Below are 23813 nucleotides of genomic sequence, written 5' to 3' on the forward strand. Positions count from 1 at the left end.
GAGAGTGCAGAGACAACAATTTGACCACACTGGGCAAGCAGGAAGGGCATTGGCAGCACAACAGACTATGGAGGGCAGTGGAAAGGGGGTCAGGGGCAACAAACCAACAATACAGGACTGGCAAGAGAGGCTGTGGCAATATAGTAGACCATTGTGGGCAGAAGGAAGAGGCAGTGGTAGTACAACCATACATGCCAACAGACCTGTTTCAGCCAGGAAACGTCCAATGTTTTTAAGCTCAAATGGGCTTTATTTGATCTGTCTCCTGTCTACAATCTCCTCTTTTTCAATGTAACTCAAAGGGGAAAATCAATACCCCAGTTGCTTTTCAAAATCTCCCTCTTACCAAGTTCAAAATGTTCGCAAGTATGGTACATTGGAACATGGTAGGCAGGAGGAATTGGGGTAGGGACATGGACTTGGATAACAGAGGACAGGAGGGACATGGAGAGGTGCACCAAACTGACCCTACATGGCAGGCATCAGGGTTTGCAGCAGCACAATACACCACACAGTGCATGCAGGACAGGAGTGCAGCACAACAATCCATAGAAAGCAATAGGGAGGGGACAGGACCATGCACATGGACAACAGAGAACAGACGGGAAAAAGGCAATGGTAGCTAGCTGACCATAATGGACAGACAGGAGAGAAAGCTTCAGCATAACAGACCATAAAGGGCAGGAGGGACGGATCAGGGGCATTACAATGGAACAGACAAGCCAGGAGGGAGGGAATAGGGGTCTGCACATGGAAACAGAGGGCTGGGGGCAAGGGCGCAGGGCAGGAGCAGCAAGATGACCATGGAGGTCAGGCAGGATGGGCAATAGAAACAAGACACACCATGGACAGCAACAGTGAGACTATGATGGCATACACACAGACCATGGAGGGAAGGTGGGAGGGGGTCAAGGGCAGCTAGCTGACCACACAGGGAAGGTGGGAGGGGCCATGGCAGCACAGAAGACCATGCATGGCAAGTGGGAGGGTTAGTGGCAGCACAATGGCTATGATGAGCAAGAAGGAGGGTGCAGGGGCATGCACAAAGGACCATGGAGGATAGAAGGGAGGGTCAGGACCTGGGCACAGACAAGAGAGTTCAGGGGAAGGGGCCTCACAACAGACCGTGCGGGGCAGGCAGGAGGAGCAGTTGCAGCACAACAGACAAGGGAGGGCAGAAGGGTGTGGCAGTAAAATGGACCATGGAGGACAGGAGGAAGGGGATAGGGGCATGGCATGTGGACAGGCAGGGTGGAGGTGGCAGGGACAGGTTACAGTCATCTGACAATGCTAGGCAGGTGGAAGGGGAGTGGCAGCTCAACAGAACACTCAGAGTAGATAGGAGTGGCAGGTCCATGGAACATGGTGGGCAAAAAGGATGGAGTAGGGGCATGCACAAAGACATCGGAGGGCAGGGGGAAGGAGAATAGGGGCAGCAAGCTAAGCACAGCGGGTAAGCAGGAGGTCAATGATGGGCCATGGAATTGGGCAATGGACGGCAGGAGGAGTGGACTGGTACATCATGCTAAATGGAGGGCAGTGGCAGCACATCAGACCATGCATGGCAGGAGGGAGGAGGCTAGTCCATGGATTCAGACAACAGAGGATAGGGAGGAGGTGGATGGGGCAGCAAGCTAACTGTTCAGAGAAGGTTGGTATTAGGAACTTTATTGTTTTTAAAATGTGTGTCTGTGCGAACTACTTAAAATATGAAAAAGTATGCAGCATAATCTCACTTTTATTCAGGAAGAGGAGGACGTTTGTGACTGTGACTCCGGGCTCACTTGGCAGAAACACCCCCTGACCCTCCGCCCCCCATCGCAAAATGTAATGCCCGTGAAAAGGGTAGGTGGACGCAGTGTTATATAGAACATAGTCCTTAGAGCACGATTGAAAATGAAAACTAGATATAGTATATGGTATAAACTATGCACCAAAAAGTGTGATATAAGATGAACCGGGCGTGAAATATAATATACAATACATTGTGCGCAATGACAGATTCATTGGATAGCGTGAGATAGCACAGGCACTAGCGCGTGCTATGCGATATGCGCCTTGGAGTGTGATATGCACAGGGCAGTGTTGTGTAACCTAACTAGTCTCTAAAGTTGTAATATAAAATATGTGCTGGGGAGTGTAACGTTGCATATGCACTGTAACAAAGATATGGATCCCAGATTTTAATATGTATGGCATTATAACATAGGCATCGAGGAAGGCACGTTAGATGGGGCAATATAACCCGTGCGAGGGCAAGTGTGGCATGACATATTCACGGGGTGGTGTTACAGTGCACATGGGCTAGAGAGTGTCATAGCATACGCACTAGCTGGTGGAATACAACACAAAGGTGTGTGGCACTCGGGGGGCACTGGTGGGTGTAACACAGCATTGGGCTCAGCCAGGAACACGCTGTGACTCTCAAGTGAGGTTTGTCTCCTTTCCAGAGAGTAAAATAAAAAGTATTACACATCCGGCGGTGGATGTGTGTTTTATTAACTGTGAGGGGGGTTTCTTGCATAGTTTGGTCGAATTTTTGTCGAATCCTCTTTGAATGGCTTGGTGTGCGTGTGTATCAAATGTGCCCGTCAATAGCTACCCATGTTTGTATAAATAAACAACAAGGGTGTCTACTTGGAGAGTACCCACCGGCAGGGGCTCCGGGATTAGGCACGGTAGGGTGTCAGACACGTCAGAGTTCACTAGTGGTGTAAATACATTCCACGTGGATTCATTGTATGCATAGTCACCTTTTAATGAATATCACGCAAATCGTCATGGTGATAGGTACATACGGTTTGTCCAGCATGTCCTAGGTGTTTCTATAAATATATATTTTTTAGAAATAATAAAAAACAAAGGCCAGCCCCGGGGGATGGGGTCCCCGGGGCCATAAGTGGCCTGAGGAGGGGGGCAACGCAACCCCCTCCTTAAGAATAAAAAAAAAAAGGCCATGACCCGGGGGTTGGGGTCCCTGGGGCCGATTAAGGCCTTGGGAGGGCCAAATTTATTTTTTTCAACAAAATAAATTAGGGTGCAGGCCCTGGGGGATGGGGTCCCCAGGGCCAATACATTAGAAAAAAAAGGGAGGCCACAGAGCCCTCCTTCTTAAAAAAATAAAATAAATAAAAGACCGGCATCGCGCCGGAGGCCACGCCCCCTCCTTGCAGCACTCTGCAAACGCGCCTGCTGGCCAGTTGTAAGTTGGGGAATTAATTCCCCTTCAATACTGAGGGTCCCTGAGGGCCAACTAGCCCAACAGGTATCTCCAGTATGCGCCAGGGAGCTGCGTTGCAGACAGGTGTTCTGAGGCCACGCCCCTTTTTACACCTCTATGCAACGCAGCTCTGTGGCGCTTATTGGAGGTACCTAGTGGGCTAGTTTGACCCTAGGGACCCTTAATATTCAAGGGGACTTAATCTCTCAACTTAGAACAGCCAGAGGGTGCATTTACACAGTGGTGAAGAGAGGGGACGGGGCCTGAGGTGACGTGTGCAAACATGCCCTGTGGCGCGTTTTAAGTTGGGGAAATATTCCCTTTCAATCCTGAATGACCCTGGGAGCCAACTAGACCACCAGGTGCTTCCAGTAAGCGCCACTGTTCTGCGTTGCAGAGAGGTGGTGCAGGACGTGCCCCTTTTTACACCTCTCTGCAATGGCGCTTACTGGATGTACCTAGTGGGCTATTTTGCCCCTAGGAACACTCAGGATTCAAGGGGACATAATCTCCCAACTTAAAAAATGGACACAGGGCGTGTTTACACAGTGGGGAAGGGAGCGGACGGGGCCTGAGGTGACGTGTGCAAACACGCCCTATGGCGCGTTTTAAGTTGGGGAAATAATTCCCCTTCAATCCTGAGGGCCCCTGGGGGCTAACTAGCCCACCAGGTGCTTCCAGTAAGCGCCACTGAGCTGCGTTGCAGAGAGGTGATCCAGGCCATGCCACTTTTTGCACCTCTCTGCAACGCAGCTCTGTGGCGCTTACTGGAGGTACCTAGTGGGCTAGTTGGACCCTAGGGACCCTCAGGATTCAAATGAACTTAATCTCCCAACTAAAAACGGCCACAGGGCGTGTTTACACAGTGGTGAAGGGAGTGGACAGGGCCTGAGGTGACGTGTGCAAACATGCCCTGTGGCGCGTTTTAAGAGGTAGTTTTAATCCCCTGCCCTATTATATACTAGGGGCTTACAGTGGAGGTCATGCTAATCACAGGGGGACCCCAACGCATAGTGTTTCCTAGTGTATGTAGGTGTTTTCACTGTATTCTGAGTGTCTTTTAACATAGCACTGGCTCTAGGACTGGTTAGTCAGACTCAGTTACCACCAGTATCTGTCTGAAAAAGTTGAGGGTACTGGATGATTTTGCAACAAGGCTTCTTTCAGCACGTTATCCTTCTTCCTGCACTTTTCTTCGTCTTTGAGGACTTCTGTTGCTTCTTTCTGCATTTCTTTTTTGTCTTTCTGTGCGTTTTTTCTTCTTTCTTCACATGTCCTATCTCTGTAGGCATAATTAGAAATTAGCATTTAAAAAACCTTTGAAATTCACTGAAAAAACCATTGGTTTCAGGCACGTTATAGTTAGGAATTAGCATTTAAAAAACCTTAGAAATTCACTGAGAAAACCATAGGTTTCAGGGGCGTTATAGTTAGTTGGACTTTTCACTCGTACAAAACCATTGAAATTCCCCCGTTATAGTTAGTTCAGCTAACTATAACTTGCGTGCCCGCAATGCACTGCTGATGACGTCACATATTACATCACTCATGACATGGTCATTGACATCACTCATGACATCTCAAATGACATCACTGATGACATCATCCTTGTGATAGAGTGGCAGACCTCCTCTCCCCCTAATATAACCTTTGATACACACATTCAAAAATAGAAACTAAAATTTTCAAAACAATGGACATACCAATAACAGTTACAACAACCTATTCAGTAATTCTAAGATCCACATACACATCCACTCATTCACCAACAGTCCTATACAGTCACTCATACATGTACTCACTCATCATATGTACTCATACACCTATACATCCTGTTACACAACGCCACTCATCCATAGAGTTACTCACACACATAGTCACTCATGCTAATAAAGAATCAAACATCCATTTACTTGCATATACAGTTATACACACACCACCACACTTACTTCTACAGAAACCTACACATACTTCGTCTTTTAAACAATCACTTATAGAAACACATACTTATTCATACAGGAACTCTTTCAATCTCTCACTCTCACATAGACTCACTTATATACACCAATAGTCACATATACTAGTTTAAAACATATGAAGTTACTCATAAAGACACAATTGAGACAGTCATTCACTCACTAACACACCCATGCACACACTCATCCACCCATACAGTCCTACACACATTGGCGCCGATCACGATCCTGTAAAAACCGGGTACGAACCGTCGGATGGAGCATATTCTCCGTCCGACGCGTACCCGGTCGTCAAAATCTACCAACATGGAAGTACGATTCGCACGGAAACACCATTTCCGTACGAATCGTACAAAACCCCGACCGACGAAAATAAACCTACAAATACGATCCGGGAAAGCGCCGACCTGACGTCGGGACGCTCGCAGCCTGCCATTCACGAACCAGGAATTACGATTCGCACCGACGTCATCCCGCACGGTGAATATTTTCCGGCTGCCAAAAACTGCCGGGAAATCAGGACGACGCGAACAAGGAGTACCAGTACGCGACGGACAGACAGGACGACGCGAACAAGGAGTACCAGTATGCGACGGACAGACAGGACGACGCGAACAAGGAGTACCAGTACGCGACGGACAGACAGGACGACGCGAACAAGGAGTACCCGTACGCGACGGACAGACATGGACCCGAACCTACGTGTCATCCCGGCCCTCATAGCAGTTGACCTCCTCTACAGGTTACGACGCAGACGCCGCAGAAGGTCAGAACAACTAAGGGAGGGGGGAAAGGGGGGGAAAGGGGGGGGGCAGGACATGGGGCAGGCCACAAAACCCCCACCATAGTCACACAGCACACATGCCCTGGGCATACCTGACTCCCAGGCCCTGGTCACTACGAGGGGGTGGGGCCGTGTCCAGCCAAGCCAGCGACCGCCACAATGGAAGTCCTTGTCGACGCGAACCTGCAACACAACCAGACAGGTACGTCCCGTACCCACGCCTTAAGAGCGTGGGTACGAGTTGTACCACGCCCACACCTACGTCACCCCAACAATGGCGGGACAGCTCGTACCCACGTGGCAAAGGCCTGGGGACGGCCCGCACAAGCATCACATAGCGTGGGGACGGATATGTACGGACCGTACCCCCACCCCGTATGCATGGAGCGGACCCCCAACCCCAACAGTGCAAGTACGACACGTACCCCCACCCGCGGACGTATGGAGCATACCCCCAACCCCAACAGTGTAAGTATGCCCCGTACCCCCACCCAAGGAACGTATGGAGCATACCCCCACCCCAACAGTGTAAGTACGACCCGTGGCCTCACCCGAGGACGTATGGAGCGTACCCCCACCCCAACAGTGTAAGTACGACCCGTGGCCTCACCCGCGGACGAATGGAGCGTACCCCCACCCCAACAGTGTAAGTACGACCCGTACCCCCACCCGCGGATGTATGGAGCGTACCCCCACCCCAACAGTGTAAGTATGACCCGTGGCCTCACCCGCGGATGAATGGAGCGTACCCCCACCCCAACAGTGTAAGTACGACCCGTACCCCCACCTGCGGACGTATGGAGCGTACCCCCACCCCAACAGTGTAAGTACGACCCGTGGCCTCACCCGCGGACGAATGGAGCGTACCCCCACCCCAACAGAGTAAGTACGACACGTACCCTCACCTCGAAGGCATGGAGCGTACCCCCCACCCCAACAGTGTAAGTACGACACGTACCCTCACCTCGAAGGCATGGAGCGTACCCCCCACCCCAACAGTGTAAGTACGACCCGTACCCCCACCCGCGGACGTATGGAGCGTACCCCCACCCCAACAGTGTAAGTACGACCCGTGGCCTCACCCGCGGACATATGGAGCATACCCCCACCCCAACAGTGTAAGTACGACCCGTGGCCTCACCCGCAGACGAATGGAGCGTACCCCCACCCCAACAGTGTAAGTACGACACGTACCCTCACCTCGAAGGCATGGAGCGTACCCCCCACCCCAACAGTGTAAGTACGACACGTACCCTCACCTCGAAGGCATGGAGCGTACCCCCCACCCCAACAGTGTAAGTACGACACGTACCCTCACCTCGAAGGCATGGAGCGTACCCCCCACCCCAACAGTGTAAGTACGACCCGTACCCACACCCGCGGACGTATGAAGTGTACCCCCACCCCAACAGTGTAAGTACGACCCGTGGCCTCACCCGCGGACGAATGGAGCGTACCCCCACCCCAACAGTGTAAGTACGACACGTACCCTCACCTCGAAGGCATGGAGCGTACCCCCCACCCCAACAGTGTAAGTACGACACGTACCACCACCTCGAATGCATGGAGCGTACCCACATTCGTGTATGTAATGAGCGTACATATTGTGAAATAGGAGAGGTGTGTGCAGAGTCCTCCCAGCAGTGCCCAGAGACAGGAGGGGTGTGTGCAGAGTCCTCCCAGCAGTGCCCAGAGACAGGAGGGGTGGGTGCAGAGTCCTCCCAGCAGTGCCCAGACACAGGAGGGGTGGTTGCCTATCACTCCCAGCAGTGCCCAGGAGGGGTGTGTGCAGAGTCCTCCCAGCAGTGCCCAGAGACAGGAGGGGTGTGTGCAGAGTCCTCCCAGCAGTGCCCAGACACAGGAGGGGTGGGTGCCTATCACTCCCAGCAGTGCCCAGAGACAGAAGGGGTGTGTGCAGAGTCCTCCCAGCAGTGCCCAGAGACAGGAGGGGTGGGTGCCTATCACTCCCAGCAGTGCCCAGAGACAGGAGGGGTGGGTGCCTATCACTTCCAGCAGTGCCCAGAGACAGGAGGGGTGTGTGCAGAGTCCTCCCAGCAGTGCCCAGAGACAGGAGGGGTGTGTGCAGAGTCCTCCCAGCAGTGCCCAGACACAGGAGGGGTGGGTGCAGAGTCCTCCCAGCAGTGCCCAGAGACAGGAGGGGTGGGTGCCTATCACTCCCAGCAGTGCCCTGAGACAGGAGGGGTGTGTGCAGAGTCCTCCCAGCAGTGCCCAGACACAGGAGGGGTGGGTGCCTATCACTCCCAGCAGCGCCCAGAGACAGGAGGGGTGTGTGCAGAGTCCTCCCAGCAGTGCCCAGAGACAGGAGGGGTGTGTGCAGAGTCCTCCCAGCAGTGCCCAGACACAGGAGGGGTGGGTGCCTATCACTCCCAGCAGTGCCCAGAGACAGGAGGGGTGTGTGCAGAGTCCTCCCAGCAGTGCCCAGACATAGGAGGGGTGGGTGCAGAGTCCTCCCAGCAGTGCCCAGAGACAGGAGGGGTGGGTGCCTATCACTCCCAGCAGTGCCCAGAGACAGGAGGGGTGTGTGCAGAGTCCTCCCAGCAGTGCCCAGAGACAGGAGGGGTGTGTGCAGAGTCCTCCCAGCAGTGCCCAGACACAGGAGGGTGGGTGCCTATCACTCCCAGCAGTGCCCAGAGACAGGAGGGGTGTGTGCAGAGTCCTCCCAGCAGTGCCCAGACACAGGAGGGGTGGCTGCCTATCACTCCCAGCAGTGCCCAGAGACAGGAGGGGTGTGTGCAGAGTCCTCCCAGCAGTGCCCAGACACAGGAGGGGTGGGTGCAGAGTCCTCCCAGCAGTGCCCAGAGACAGGAGGGGTGGGTGCCTATCACTCCCAGCAGTGCCCTGAGACAGGAGGGGTGTGTGCAGAGTCCTCCCAGCAGTGCCCAGAGACAAGAGGGGTGTGTGCAGAGTCCTCCCAGCAGTGCCCAGACACAGGAGGGGTGGGTGCCTATCACTCCCAGCAGTGCCCAGAGACAGGAGGGGTGTGTGCAGAGTCCTCCCAGCAGTGCCCAGAGACAGGAGGGGTGGGTGCCTATCACTCCCAGCAGTGCCCTGAGACATGAGGGGTGTGTGCAGAGTCCTCCCAGCAGTGCCCAGACACAGGAGGGGTGGGTGCAGAGTCCTCCCAGCAGTGCCCAGAGACAGGAGGGGTGGGTGCCCATCACTCCCAGCAGTGCCCATGGAACGCAAAGGGTGGAGTAGCCACAGATACCATGCCCACAAATGTCAGTCAGGTGCACAAAGACCCTGCAGTACATGTACCACATGTGTGCGAGGCTGGGAGTATACGCATGCATAGGGCCAAAAAGAAAACATGTCCACATGAAGTCATGTCAATAGTCCACATACAAAAGTACAATGACTACCAAGGATGCCACGAATGATGCAGGTGGAGAATGGCTCAGCATGCATGTGCAAAGGTGAAGGACTACGTCACACACCCAGCTAATGTACACACAGCTCTGCGCTAAAGTCAGGGGACACCCTGCAGGGAAGAAGTCAGGGTACAGAGAGGAAGGAATACACCTTGGGACAATTGCAACATGCAGCAACTGCTTACATGAATGGAGAAAGGTAGCTAACACCGTGTGATGGCAGACAGATCCCAGGGTCCCCCCTATGAGCAGCACACTACTACATTTCCCACACACCCAACACATGACCAACACCCACAACCATGTAGCAGCCCCACCAACAGCAATGCCAGCAAAGCAGGAGTGTTCCAAGGGCAAAAAATAAATAGCTTTATTCAGCATGAGCAAAAAACTAGTATGAAGTAAGTTCAATATTAACAAAGCCCATAGGTCAGTCCAGGAGTCCCAGCTGGATGGGGGACACAGTGGGATGCGTGTCCCCTAGCTTGCCTGCACAGTTACAAGCCGTTGTCTTCCACAGGGGTCAGGGCATCATGTTGGGGGCCCACCATGCCATGGAAAAACTATGGAGAGCATGACACAATAGCAAAGGAGATGACATGGAATTTTGACTGAGGAGCAAGGCCCTGGGGACAATACAGCACTGCATCTGCACCACACAGCGTGGCAGGAAATTGGGATGAGCAGGGACCATATCCAGGAACTAGAGGCACATGCAGCATAGGTAATACTGATAACATGCCCACCCTGACTGGCACACTGCACCTTGAGTGTATGTCCAGACAAACATCACACACTGGCCAGTCCGAGCAAGGAGATTACAGGTCTTGACATGTAGGCCATGGCCGCACCACCCACCCCCTACATGAGACAAATCTGTGGAGACACAGGAAGCACTTACATCTCTTAGTCTGAGTGAAATACACATGGGATGCAATAATTCAAGATTGCACACCAAATACCCAAGGTGCGCCTGTCCAAATAATCATGTACAAATGGGCATCATCAGATGATTGCTACAAGACACACAGGCAATGGCCACCGTGAGTATGTACTTGGAAAATCAGGTCAGGCTGGACAGTGGACACTTGTAATACATCTCACGTCAATAAACATGGTGCCAGGGGACAATGGCACAGAGCACAACCTATGCTGTAGACACAGAGATTGTCGACATTCTCGGATTACACACATGATACCTAGGAAAATATGCCCCTGGGGACAGTAGTGGCCACACAACTCCATGCTCCTGAATGGGAATGACTGCAACACACGCTAACATCCCTGCACTATGCGTAACGCACACTCATGCACATCATGTCACAGGCCACCACATGGGACATGCCTGCTGGAAGGCCTGTCACTCGAGAGATTAACTCCCATGTCTGGACTCAGCATTAGTGCCAACTGACATGGAACCCACAAGTCCAGAACTGGACAGGGCACAGGCAAGGTCACAAAACCTGTTACACACCACCCCCACACATGATGCTGCAGGCATTGTACACTTGTAGAAGGTGTCAGGCTACATAACCTTGTGATGGAGTGACTACACACAGACCAGGGAACACATTGCAAGGAGGGGAAGGGAGGCAGGAGAGCACTGCAATACTGTGGGGAACAGGATCTTCACAGCACCATAAACCCTGGAAGTGTATCCATGGAACAGTGCACTTACAAATGCTGGTGAAACACAACAAACACACACATGTACCTACCCCCTTCCGGCTGCTGCATCTCGTGTAGACGCCTGTCCAAGTCTGGAAAGACCACCGCCAGCACACGTTTCTGGATGTGGGAGAGACGGCGGCGCCCGCGGTTCTTATGGCTCTCAGGTGAGTCCCCCAGCAGGACCCGTGCGATCCTCCGCGTCCAGCACCGGATATCCTGCCAGCGTTTCCTCACCTGGGACAGGTGCCGCCTTCGACCATCTGCACTCCTCACGGCGCTGACGGCGTCCAGCCATATCTGCTCCTTGGCAGAGGCGTCTACCTGTGAGGATGAACAAGTGACACTACATCAATACACCTGGCACATGTCACAGGGACACAGATTAGAACACATTTGCTGTTTACAACAAGGCATAGTGTGCATCCAACGCATTGCACCTTTGTCATAGGGACATGATCCTCTGGAGGAAGGCCAAAAGCAGTACGTGCCATTGAAAGGACACAGGTGGAATGAGGGCAACTACACAATCAATAAGCCAGGCTCACACTGTGCATCACACCCACCCCTCCTGTCTCTGGGCACTGCTGGGAGGACTCTGCACCCACCCCTCCTGTCTCTGGGCACTGCTGGGAGGACTCTGCACCCACCCCTCCTGTCTCAGGGCACTGCTGGGAGGACTCTGCACCCACCCCTCCTGTCTCTGGGCACTGCTGGGAGTGATAGGAACCCACCCCTCCTGTCTCAGGGCACTGCTGGGAGTGATAGGAACCCACCCCTCCTGTCTCAGGGCACTGCTGGGAGGACTCTGCACCCACCCCTCCTGTCTCTGGGCACTGCTGGGAGTGATAGGAACCCACCCCTCCTGTCTCAGGGCACTGCTGGGAGTGATAGGAACCCACCCCTCCTGTCTCCGGGCACTGCTGGGAGGACTCTGCACCCACCCCTCCTGTCTCAGGGCACTGCTGGGAGGACTCTGCACCCACCCCTCCTGTCTCAGGGCACTGCTGGGAGTGATAGGAACACACCCCTCCTGTCTCAGGGCACTGCTGGGAGTGATAGGAACCCACCCCTCCTGTCTCTGGGCACTGCTGGGAGGACTCTGCACCCAACCCGCTCCTGTCTCAGGGCACTCTGCACCCACCCCTCCTGTCTCAGGGCACTGCTGGGAGTGATAGGAACCCACCCCTCCTGTCTCAGGGCACTGCTGGGAGTGATAGGAACCCACCCCTCCTGTCTCAGGGCACTGCTGGGAGTGATAGGAACCCACCCCTCCTGTCTCTGGGCACTGCTGGGAGGACTCTGCACCCACCCCTCCTGTCTCTGGGCACTGCTGGGAGGACTCTGCACCCACCCCTCCTGTCTCAGGGCACTGCTGGGAGGACTCTGCACCCACCCCTCCTGTCTCTGGGCACTGCTGGGAGTGATAGGAACCCACCCCTCCTGTCTCAGGGCACTGCTGGGAGTGATAGGAACCCACCCCTCCTGTCTCAGGGCACTGCTGGGAGGACTCTGCACCCACCCCTCCTGTCTCTGGGCACTGCTGGGAGTGATAGGAACCCACCCCTCCTGTCTCAGGGCACTACTGGGAGTGATAGGAACCCACCCCTCCTGTCTCTGGGCACTGCTGGGAGGACTCTGCACCCACCCCTCCTATCTCAGGGCACTGCAGGGAGGACTCTGCACCCACCCCTCCTGTCTCAGGGCACTGCTGGGAGTGATAGGAACCCACCCCTCCTGTCTCAGGGCACTGCTGGGAGTGATAGGAACCCACCCCTCCTGTCTCAGGGCACTGATGGGAGTGATAGGAACCCACCCCTCCTGTCTCTGGGCACTGCTGGGAGGACTCTGCACCCACCCCTCCTGTCTCAGGGCACTGCTGGGAGTGATAGGAACCCACCCCTCCTGTCTCAGGGCACTGCTGGGAGACATCAGGCATTCCCCCCCCGGGACCCCCCCTACAGTACATAGCATGTGTGTCACACCTGGACACAATGGCAGAAGTCACAGTCACAAAAAAAGGGACACAGTCTGTGCCAGTGGACACTGAACTCACCTGATAACCTGGTCGCCCATACAGCATGGGGTACCGTGGGAGGATCACATCCACCAAAGCCATGTTCTCCTCCAGGGTGAATGGCTGTGACCTCTCCACAGCCCTTGACATGGTTCCAGGGAATCAGTAGAAGCAGCTGGGTCGTGGAATACAGAGATGTGCAGGCAAGTGCTCCCTCATGGGACCTGGCTGCCTTATATCTGCCTTGCTGGCCCATCTCATGCACAGGAGTACAGAGTGATTGGTCACTCACATTTGCATCCTATGTTTCCTCCAATCCCTTCAAACCTAGCAGTCTGTGGGTTCTCAATCTGTTTTTTTCTCCCGCATGATGTCAGCCCCACAAACACATTGCAACAAAGTAGATTCATTCCAACTGACTTCTGCTGTGCACCTTCCTGAACAAATTCAAAATTTGAACTTGGTCTCCATGACAACCAGCATGCATGTAGGCCTTAATACTTGTCCCTCATGTGTCCCCTATGTAATTTGGAGCTTCACACACAGGTACGGTGCGTTCCGGGGCCCTAGGGCACCCCAAATGCGTAGCAACGGCCCGTACACGCGTGCCTACGTTCACTCTCACTATGGGTGTCCTCGCGTATGCGTACTCGTAGTGGTACGGGCCGTAAACACGCCTGTACGCTCCCTGTCACTATGGGTGTCCTCGCGTATGCGTACTCGTAGTGGTACGGGCCGTACACACGCCTGTATGCTCCCTATCACTATGGGTGTCCTCGCATATGCGTACTCGTAGTGGTACGGGCCGTACACACGCCTGTACGCTCACTATCACTACGTGTACGCATACGCGAGGACACCCATAGTGATAGGGAGAGTACAGGCGTGTGTACGGCCCGTACCACTACGAGTACGCATACGCGAGGACACCCATAGTGATAGGGAGCGTAAAGGCGTGTGTACGGCCCGTACCACTACGAGTACGCATACGCGAGGACACCCATAGTGATAGGGAGCGTACAGGCGTGTGTACGGCCCTACCACTACGAGTACGCATACGCGAGGACACCCATAGTGATAGGGAGCGTACAGGCGTGTTTATGGCCCGTACCACTACGAGTACGCATACGCGAGGACACCCATAGTGACAGGGAGCGTACAGTCATGTGTACGGCCCTACCACTACGAGTAGGCATACGCGAGGACACCCATAGTGATAGGGAGCGTACAGGCGTGTGTACGGCCCTACCACTATGGGTGTTCTTGCGTATGCGTACTCGTAGTGGTACGGACCGTACACATGCCTGTACGCTCGCCATCACGATGGGTACACATACGGCAGCACTCCCATAGTGATATGGGAACGTACACAGGCCCTCTTAGCAGCAGTACGGCAGTTTTCACACATCACAGTGGTGACAGGCAGCACACAGGAAGGAATAGGGCGGACATACTTGTCCATGGATGGACATACTTGTCCATGAATGGACATCAAGGCATTGTCTGTGCATTACTACATGTGTGGGGCACAGGTGTGACAGGCTGTGATGTGGCACATTACTCCTGAGTCGAGAAGGCACCAGATGTATGATGAGATGTGTACAGATGTAATGTGTGACGGTGCAATGTGTGCCAGGCATGCCCTTGACTCCTTGGACATGTGTGCATGTCGTACTGCACACTTGGGATGACCGACACTGGCATGGCACGGACACCAACAAACGGAAGTGTCCCCTGATGCCCGGTACAGGGGTTACCACACCTGACTTGTCACTACCCACGGTGCACGATGTGACTATGTCATGTATGTGTGGGGGCTTCCCAGTTGGTTGATATTGGAGCACCCTCAAAAGCTGCAGCTGTTGCAGCAACCAACATGTGTCTGTGTGTAGATTGACATTGCACACTGTTCCGCACACCATGCCACATGTGGTTTCGGATGTGAGGTGCGCATGTATGCATGGGACACGGAGTAGCGTGACAAGGACATGTCTGCATCCTCTCAATGAATGTGTGGTGAGTCATGACATGTGCACCTTCATGGCAAGGTGTGTGGGCTGTCCTAGTGTAATGTCATGTGACCTGTGGCTCTAGTGTTCCGCTACCAGTCTCTGCAATCGGCCTCCTACTTCTGCTGATGTGTGGGTGTATGTCACTCCTGTCTTGCGTCTGGCTGTTCACTTGCACTGGGACACAGCTAATCCCATGGCATGGCATGGGGAGGTTCTCAATCTCCGTGTGTAGCTGGGTCTTGGTAGGAGTGTCACCTGGCAGCCATACGTGTCCAGGGCATGTGGCACATACCTCACTCCGTATGTAGCATATGTGTATAGACAGATTAACATGTGCTCAGTACAAATGATTTGTTGTTGTGGTGCACTCACTCTTCCTTGTCACTTCCAAATTACTGCAGAGTGCCGCCTCTTCCCCGAGCAATGCCGGACTTGGCTGCCATGCGGGAGAATGATCGGATCCGGTGCTACCGCTTCCCACGATGGTTGATTCTGGAGTTGACGGCGAGAATGGCACCACACCTGCAACCGCTGCACAGGTATCCTACAGCACTGACACCCAAGCTGAAGGTAATGGCAGCCCTACATTTTCTAGCCACGGGTACCTTTCAAAATACCATAGCTCATGTTGGTGGCATGTCCCAGAGCATGTTCTGCCGTGTGCTGCATGATTTCTTAGAGGCCATGTTGATTCACCTGGATGACTTCATCAAGTTCCCAACCCCTGAACAGTTGACTGGGGTCAAGCGTGGATTCTATGCCCTGGGAGGGATGCCCCATGTCATTGGGTCCATAGATGGGACACATGTAGCTTTGGTACCACCACACGCACAGGAGGTAGCGTACCGCAATCGGAAGCACTACCACTCCATCAATGCCCTTGTGGTGTGTCTGTCCAACATGGTGATTTCACATGTCTGTGCTCGTTTTCCAGGATCAGCACACGATGCCTACATCATGAGGCGTAGCAGGATGCCTGAAATGATGATGCAGCTGCGCAACGAACGAGCATGTGTTGTTGGTGGGTACAGTCTGTCTGTCCTGAATTTTGCATAGCCTACCAGCACGACCGCTTCACCAGTTCTAACGATGTCCATGTGCTTCCCATGTAGGGGACGCTGGCTATCCCAACATGCCATGGCTGCTCACACCTCTTCGCAACCCCATCACGCCGGCCCAGCTCCGCTACAACACCGCCCATGGCCGGACAAGGCGAGTGATAGAGAGGACGTTTGGCCTGCTGAAGAGCCGATTTCGGTGCCTCCACAAGACCGGCGGTGAGCTCCCATATGCCCCTGCGAAGGTCTGCAAAATCTTCATGGTCTGCTGCATGCTGCACAACATGGCAGTTGAGAAAGCTGTGCCACTCATCCTGGATCAACATGACGAGGACCATCCACCCGTGGAGGACGAAGGGCTTGGCAATGGGGCTAGTGATGTGGAGGATGTGGAGCCGCAAGAGGACATCCGGACTCGGCTCATACGCGACTTCTTTGCTTAGTGGTGAGTACCAGTGTCTGAGTGTGCACACATTGCTCCACGTGTGGCATGTGTTGTGATGTGTGTCTCCACCTGCATGTATGGCACGTGAGTCAGATGTGTGTGTGGGTGTGTCACTGGAGTGATGGTGGCAGTGATGGTTGTATTTCCCCAGTCATAATTGTGACCTAGCATGTTGTCATCCATACATGTGTCGAGTACATGCACATGCAAGTGGCTGTGCTTTTTGTGGCTGACTTCTTGTGTGTCTCTCATCCCCAGGTACTTGCGCATGCCGTCTGCTGGTTGCATTGTTGTGGCACTGCTATTCCTCATGGACACGTCATCGTGTGCTGACTCAGCGTTACACGCACGGACAAGTTTGGAAGTCTCCTTAGGGTAAGGGATGCATCAGGGGTGTATTGGGTGTGGCAGTTGTTCACGATGTATGCACACTGCCCCTGTCGATGTTTGGTTCCTCTGCAGCCATGTAGCATCACCATGGGACACGACATGCAGCTGTGTACACCTGAATAGATGGTCTGACTGGTTGACAGTCATCAGTGATGGGATAGTGGATTGTGATGATGGCATCAATGTGTGTAACACTGCCCTCGAACACATACGGTTTGCATTGGCTTGACATGGTGTGGGACTTCAACATCAGCGGATCAATGGTGTATGGCAGTCTCTCCGTGAGCAGCTGTGGGTGTTTAGCTGTTGGCCGACAATTGTGTGCCAGTTCCATGGCTATCACGCATTTGTGCTGCAGAAGGGGGGTGCCAGTGTTGGACCCACATGTTACTCCACATGAGGTGTTCATGTGTACTTCAAGTTGCCTCTGCAATCCCGAATACATGACCAATAAAGGTGTCCCTATGCCTCCAAGGTGCCTCTTCTCAGTCAATGCTGGTGTGTTGCCACGGTGCATCCAGCATGTCTGGCAGGGTTTCCCCTGATAGTGGCTATGTGTCTATGTGTCGAGTAGCAAGATGCAAGCTGTGTGTGTGGGCTGAGACTGTGTATTATGCATGATGTCCATGACTGTGTGGGTATTGTGACATGTGTCATCCCCATGCATCCAACGTTGGCCAGGCCCCCATTCTCTGCATCCACCGGACTCAAGCTTGCAGGACATGGTTCTGCCACCTGTCTACACATACCTGGGTGCCCCCCAGGACACTGGACTGGATCCCTGACCTCTGCGCATGACTGTTGCTGTACTCAATGTGTCTGTCAGCACGGTTGTGCGGCCACCCCCTCAGCTGGTTGGGCCCATCACGGGTGTGTATTGTTCTCCATGTCTGTCTTGCCTAATACACTGTGGCCCGTGTGTCCTGTGCCAGACTCAGGCCCCAGGGTGTGGATGGTTGAAGTCAAAAGAGAACTCAGGCATGTTTAAACTTTACAAGACACATGTAAGGTAATAATGCAACCAGCAGGCATCTTCTCTTAATGGTGTGATTTTTTATTTTTGTGGGGGGGTGGGGGGGGGGGGTATGACATGAGGGGCTTTCCGGGAGTTTGGAATCCAAAGTTCAGTAGGGGAGTTGGTGTCCTTGCCATTGGAAATCCTCAGAGTCCATGCCACAGTCTTTGTCCACATTGGTCAGACAGTGACCAGCAAGGCCATGTGGCAGAGAATGTCTCGTGATGCTGTGATGCTGTTGCTCCAGTGGGCCAGGTGCCAGGCCAGGTGTCCTGGGAGATGGTGATGTAGCGCCGACTCTCACGGTCCTTTCCGTGGACGACACGGCCTCCTGCGGGGACCCTCAGAAGCGGGCCGTGACGATGTTTGGGATGCTCCATCGGATGTTTCCTCCTCCTCCTGATCCCTCCCTGTGGGTGGTGATGTTCTACGCCTTCTGGTACAGGGAGAATTGCCCATGTTGTCGGCCATCCGACAGAGTGTATCGTGAATCCCCTGGAACGCCGTCACTTGCTCAGCCTGTCTGTCCTCCATCCTCCGTTGGTGTTGCCGTAGACAGGCATGTTGCTGGGCCTGCTGAGTCTTGATCCCCTCGAGGATGGACACAACCTGGGCCATGCCCGTGGTGTCCTGCCGGTATGAGTCCAGGATGTTACGGACATGGGAATATACCGGTTCCCCAGCCAAATGGTCAGGCTGGCACCTCCGCCGTCCTCCACTCCCACCACCCCTGCCCACTTGCACCTGGCCTGCCCTTGTGGGCACATCGGGTCTCCGGGACCCCTGAGGGGTGGCATTGGCGTTGTCGCCTGCCTCCTCCTGGGTGCCCGGGACACCGTGTCCATCCTGGCCAGCCTGGCTGCTTTGTGGTGGTGGGCAGGGATCCTGGGTGTCTCCTGGGATGTGGCAGGAGTGGGGGTGGTGGTTGGTCCCGTTGTACCTGACGCAGGTGCTGCAGGTGGTTGGACACCAGAGGTGCCAGGTTGGTCGGGGTCGTCCACAGAGTGGTGCGAGTCGTCGCTGCTGGTGGGATCGGGCTCCCGCAGATCCGGGACCTGTGAGTCTTCCCCCCCACGACGTTGACCTGTGTGTGAGAGAGACAATGTTAATTTTGGTCCATGCAACATCCATGTTTCATCAGTTTCAACGTTGGCACATTTCCTCTTGCAATTAGGATCTGTCTTGCATTCCACTCACAGTGCACTTGTGCATGGGTGTGTCCCTTGGGCACCACTTTGGCCCCTTTAACTATGTGTGGCACAGTCTTACTTGCTGCGTCAAGTGTGACTGCAGTCAGCAGTGGAGTGGGCAGTTGTGGCGAGCCATGCATTGGTGCCTTCCGTGTAGCACTGTACATGTGCACATGGAGTGGATCCACACACTTATATAATGCAGGTAGCTGTCGTTGTGCTCATGAACAGGTTGTGACATGGCCCTGTGTTTTGCCATGGGGAAGAGGGGGGGTTCTGGCACTGGCCACCCTTGGCTACATGCACGCAGTCTACCTGCTGACGAGCAGACATTCCCACACACCACACGGCTGATTTGCTCTCCCTGTGTCTCCCTCCTTCTTTGTCCCCCTCTCCCTCCCTCCGTGTGTCAGCCTCCTCCCTCTGTCCGTGTCCCTGTGTCTCCCTCCCTCTCTGTTTCCCTCTCCCTCCCTCCGTGTGTCAGCCTCCTCCCTCTGTCCGTGTCCCTGTGTCTCCCTCCCTCTCTGTCCCCCTCTCCCTCCCTCCGTGTGTCAGCCTCCTCCCTCTGTCCATGTCCCTGTGTCTCCCTCCCTCTCTGTCCCCCTCTCCCTCCCTCCGTGTGTCAGCCTCCTCCCTCTGTCCGTGTCCCTGTGTCTCCCTCCCTCCGTGTGTCAGCCTCCTCCCTCTGTCCGTCTCCCTGTGTCTCCCTCCCTCTCTGTCCTCCTCTCCCTCCCTCTCTGTCCCCCTCTCCCTCCCTCTGTGTGTCACCCTCTGTCACCTCAGGCCAGCTTCCTGGGCACACACTGTTAGCAGATCTTTGAATGGCCCTTGGCTTGTTGATGTGAGTTTGTTTCTGATCTCCAGGCACCCATTGGGTGTAGTGTCTGTCTCTGCGCTGCTGCTGTGGTGGTGTGTGCTGCCACTCTTTCACAATGTTGGCTGTTCATTAGCTGCTGTCATGTGCAAAACAGTGCCTTCACCCCCATGTGTTAATGCAAGGCGTCCGCCATTTGCTGGCGAGTCTTTCCTGTGTGGGGACACAGTGTTTGTATGGCTGTGACCTAGGCCATATGGGCACAGGGCATTGTTGTCTGCTTCTGAGTTGCACTATGTGAATTTTGGGGCCCACCCTCCCGCCATCCGGGTTACCGTGTCATGTGTTGGTGTCTTCTGTGGCCTGTGACTTGACATTGTCCAGCTGGGTGCATGGGGCATGGTGGCACCAGTGGCATGTGCGTGTTCATGGAGTGTGGTTGAGTCATGCGATAGCTTGGGGTGGTTGCGTGCCTGTTAGTGATTTTGGTTGTGGATGACGTTCCCCCCATGTGAGGTGCGTTGTTTGTGTACTCACCCGGGTCTCGGAGTCCTCCTAATCCTTCGACTGCCTCCACCAGCTGTATGGCCATCACCCTCTCCTCCCAGGGCTGGTAGTGTACGGTTCTGCGGGAGGGCCCTCCTCCAGTGGCGTTGGCCTGGTTGTGTTCCTCCAGCATCTTGGCTCGGACCCTCCTCCGCAGATCGTACCACCTGGCTTGGCATTCATGCCTGGTCCTTCTGGTGTCCGCAACAGCATTCACAGCATCGACGATGGTCTGCCACATGGCTGTTTTTGCTGCAATGCTGGTCTGTCTGACCAATGTTGCAAAGAGCTGTGGCTCGACTCTGAGGATTTCATCGACAAGGACCTCCAACTCTCGGTTACTGAACTTTGGATTCTTGTTAGTGGGCATGGTGAGGGGTGTGGGTGTGGATGGTGGGGGGTGTGTGTGGATGGTTGTGGGGGTGTGGGTGTGGTTGTGCAGGTGTGTGTGTGTGAATGTGATGAGGTGGTGTTTGTGAAGGTGGTTGTGTGAAGGTGTGCAAGTGTAAGGTGTGGTGAAGCTTGTAGTATGGTGCTGTAGGTTGTATGTGGTGTCTGGCAGCAGTGAGTCTGTTGCAAAGGCTCATGGTTTGTGTGTGTGGGCCCTTTTTATTGGTCCATTGGTGGGTGTGGCTGTGTTTGAAGTTTGGGTGGGTGTGTTATAAGGAGTGGTGGTGTTTTGGGCCTCTGTTTGTTTTTGGCAGTTGCAGGTCAGTGAATGTGTTTTTTTAGTGTTTGTTGGACATGTTTTGTGGCTTTGTGCCATTCGAATGGTGTATTCTTGTGTTGTTTTGTTTTGTCCTGGTTGTGTACGTGCGTTTTTAGCGTGTGTACGGTGTGTACATGGGCCATTTGGTTGTACGGTGCTGTCCTTGTGTGTGGCTTGGTACGACTCGTACATGCGGTTGTGATGTTGGGGCCTGGGGTGCGCTCCGTACTTAGGAGGTTGTGGTGGGGATGCGACTCTGACGTACACGGGTGTACATACAGGGGGGTACGACACATACAGGGGTGTACATACACGGGGGTAGGACACGTACAGGGGTGGGGGTACGACTCGAACGTACAGGGGTGTACATGCACTGTAGTACGACACGTACAGGGGTGGGGGTATGACTCGAACGTACAGGGGTGTACATACACGGGGGTACGACACGTACAGGGTTGGGGGTATGACTCGAACGTACAGGGGTGTACATACACGGGGGTAGGACATGTACAGGGGTGGGGGTATGACTCGAACGTACAGGGGTGTACATACACGGGGGTACGACACGTACACGGGTGGGGGTACGACTCGAACGTACAGGGGTGTACATACACGGGGGTACGACACGTACAGGGGTGGGGGTACGACTTGAAAGTACTGGGGTGTACATACACGGTGGTACGACACATACAGGGGTGGGGGTACGACTCGAACGTACAGGGGTGTACATACACGGGGGTAGGACACGTACAGGGGTGGGGGTACGGCTCGAACGTACAGTGGTGTACATACACGGGGGTAGGACACGTACAGGGGTGTACATACACGGGGGTAGGACACGTACAGGGGTGGGGGTATGACTCGAACGTACAGGGGTGTACATACACGGGGGTACGACACGTACAGGGGTGGGGGTACGACTTGAACGTACTGGGGTGTACATACACGGTGGTACGACACGTACAGGGGTGGGGGTACGACTCGAACGTACAGGGGTGTACATACACGGGGGTAGGACACGTACAGGGGTGGGGGTAGGGGTGGGCGGAATTTGCGTAATTGCGTTACGCAAATCTCCGCGAAACGGTAAAAAATCTCCGCGAACACGCAGAAATTCCGCGAACACGCGGAATTGCTTGTTCGCGATGCTTTTTTCCTGTTCACTATTGCTTTTTGCGTGCTCGGGGAGAAATATCTCGCGAACACGCATTTTCAGAACGCGAACAAGCAAAAATTTCGCGAAATCGCGGAAAGCAGACTTTTGAGCAATTTCGCGGCCTCCGCGGAACGCGAAATTACGCAAATTACGCAAATTCCGTGAGCGGAACGGAATTTACTGCCCAGGCCTAGGTGGGGGTACGACTCGAACGTACAGTGGTGTACATACACGGGGGTAGGACACGTACAGGGGTGTACATACATGGGGGTAGGACACGTACAGGGGTGGGGGTACGACTCGAACGTACAGGGGTGTACATACACGGGGGTAGGACACGTACAGGGGTGTACATACACGGGGGTAGGACACGTACAGGGGTGGGGGTATGACTCGAACGTACAGGGGTGTACATACACGGGGGTAGGACACGTACAGGGGTGTACATACACGGGGGTAGGACACGTACACGGGTGGGGGTACGACTCGAACGTACAGGGGTGTACATACACGGGGGTACGACACGTACAGGGGTGTACATACACGGGGGTAGGACACGTACACGGGTGGGGGTACGACTCGAACGTACAGGGGTGTACATACACGGGGGTAGGACACGTACAGGGGTGTACATACACGGGGGTAGGACACGTACACGGGTGGGGGTACGACTCGAACGTACAGGGGTGTACATACACGGGGGTAGGACACGTACAGGGGTGGGGGTACGACTCGAACATACAGGGGTGTACATACACGGGGGTAGGACACGTACAGGGGTGGGGGTACGACTCGAACATACAGGGGTGTACATACATGGGGGTAGGACACGTACAGGGGTGTACATACACGGGGGTAGGACACGTACAGGGGTGGGGGTACGACTCGAACGTACAGGGGTGTACATACACGGGGGTAGGACACGTACAGGGGTGGGGGTACGACTCGAACGTACAGTGGTGTACATACACGGGGGTAGGACACGTACAGGGGTGTACATACATGGGGGTAGGACACGTACAGGGGTGGGGGTACGACTCGAACGTACAGGGGTGTACATACACGGGGGTAGGACACGTACAGGGGTGTACATACACGGGGGTAGGACACGTACAGGGGTGGGGGTACGACTCGAACGTACAGGGGTGTACATACACGGGGGTAGGACACGTACAGGGGTGTACATACACGGGGGTAGGACACGTACACGGGTGGGGGTACGACTCGAACGTACAGGGGTGTACATACACGGGGGTAGGACACGTACAGGGGTGTACATACACGGGGGTAGGACACGTACACGGGTGGGGGTACGACTCGAACGTACAGGGGTGTACATACACGGGGGTAGGACACGTACAGGGGTGTACATACACGGGGGTAGGACACGTACACGGGTGGGGGTACGACTCGAACGTACA

This window comes from Triturus cristatus, chromosome 1_1 (assembly GCF_964204655.1).
Source record: "Triturus cristatus chromosome 1_1, aTriCri1.1, whole genome shotgun sequence".
Taxonomy (NCBI): domain Eukaryota; kingdom Metazoa; phylum Chordata; class Amphibia; order Caudata; family Salamandridae; genus Triturus; species Triturus cristatus.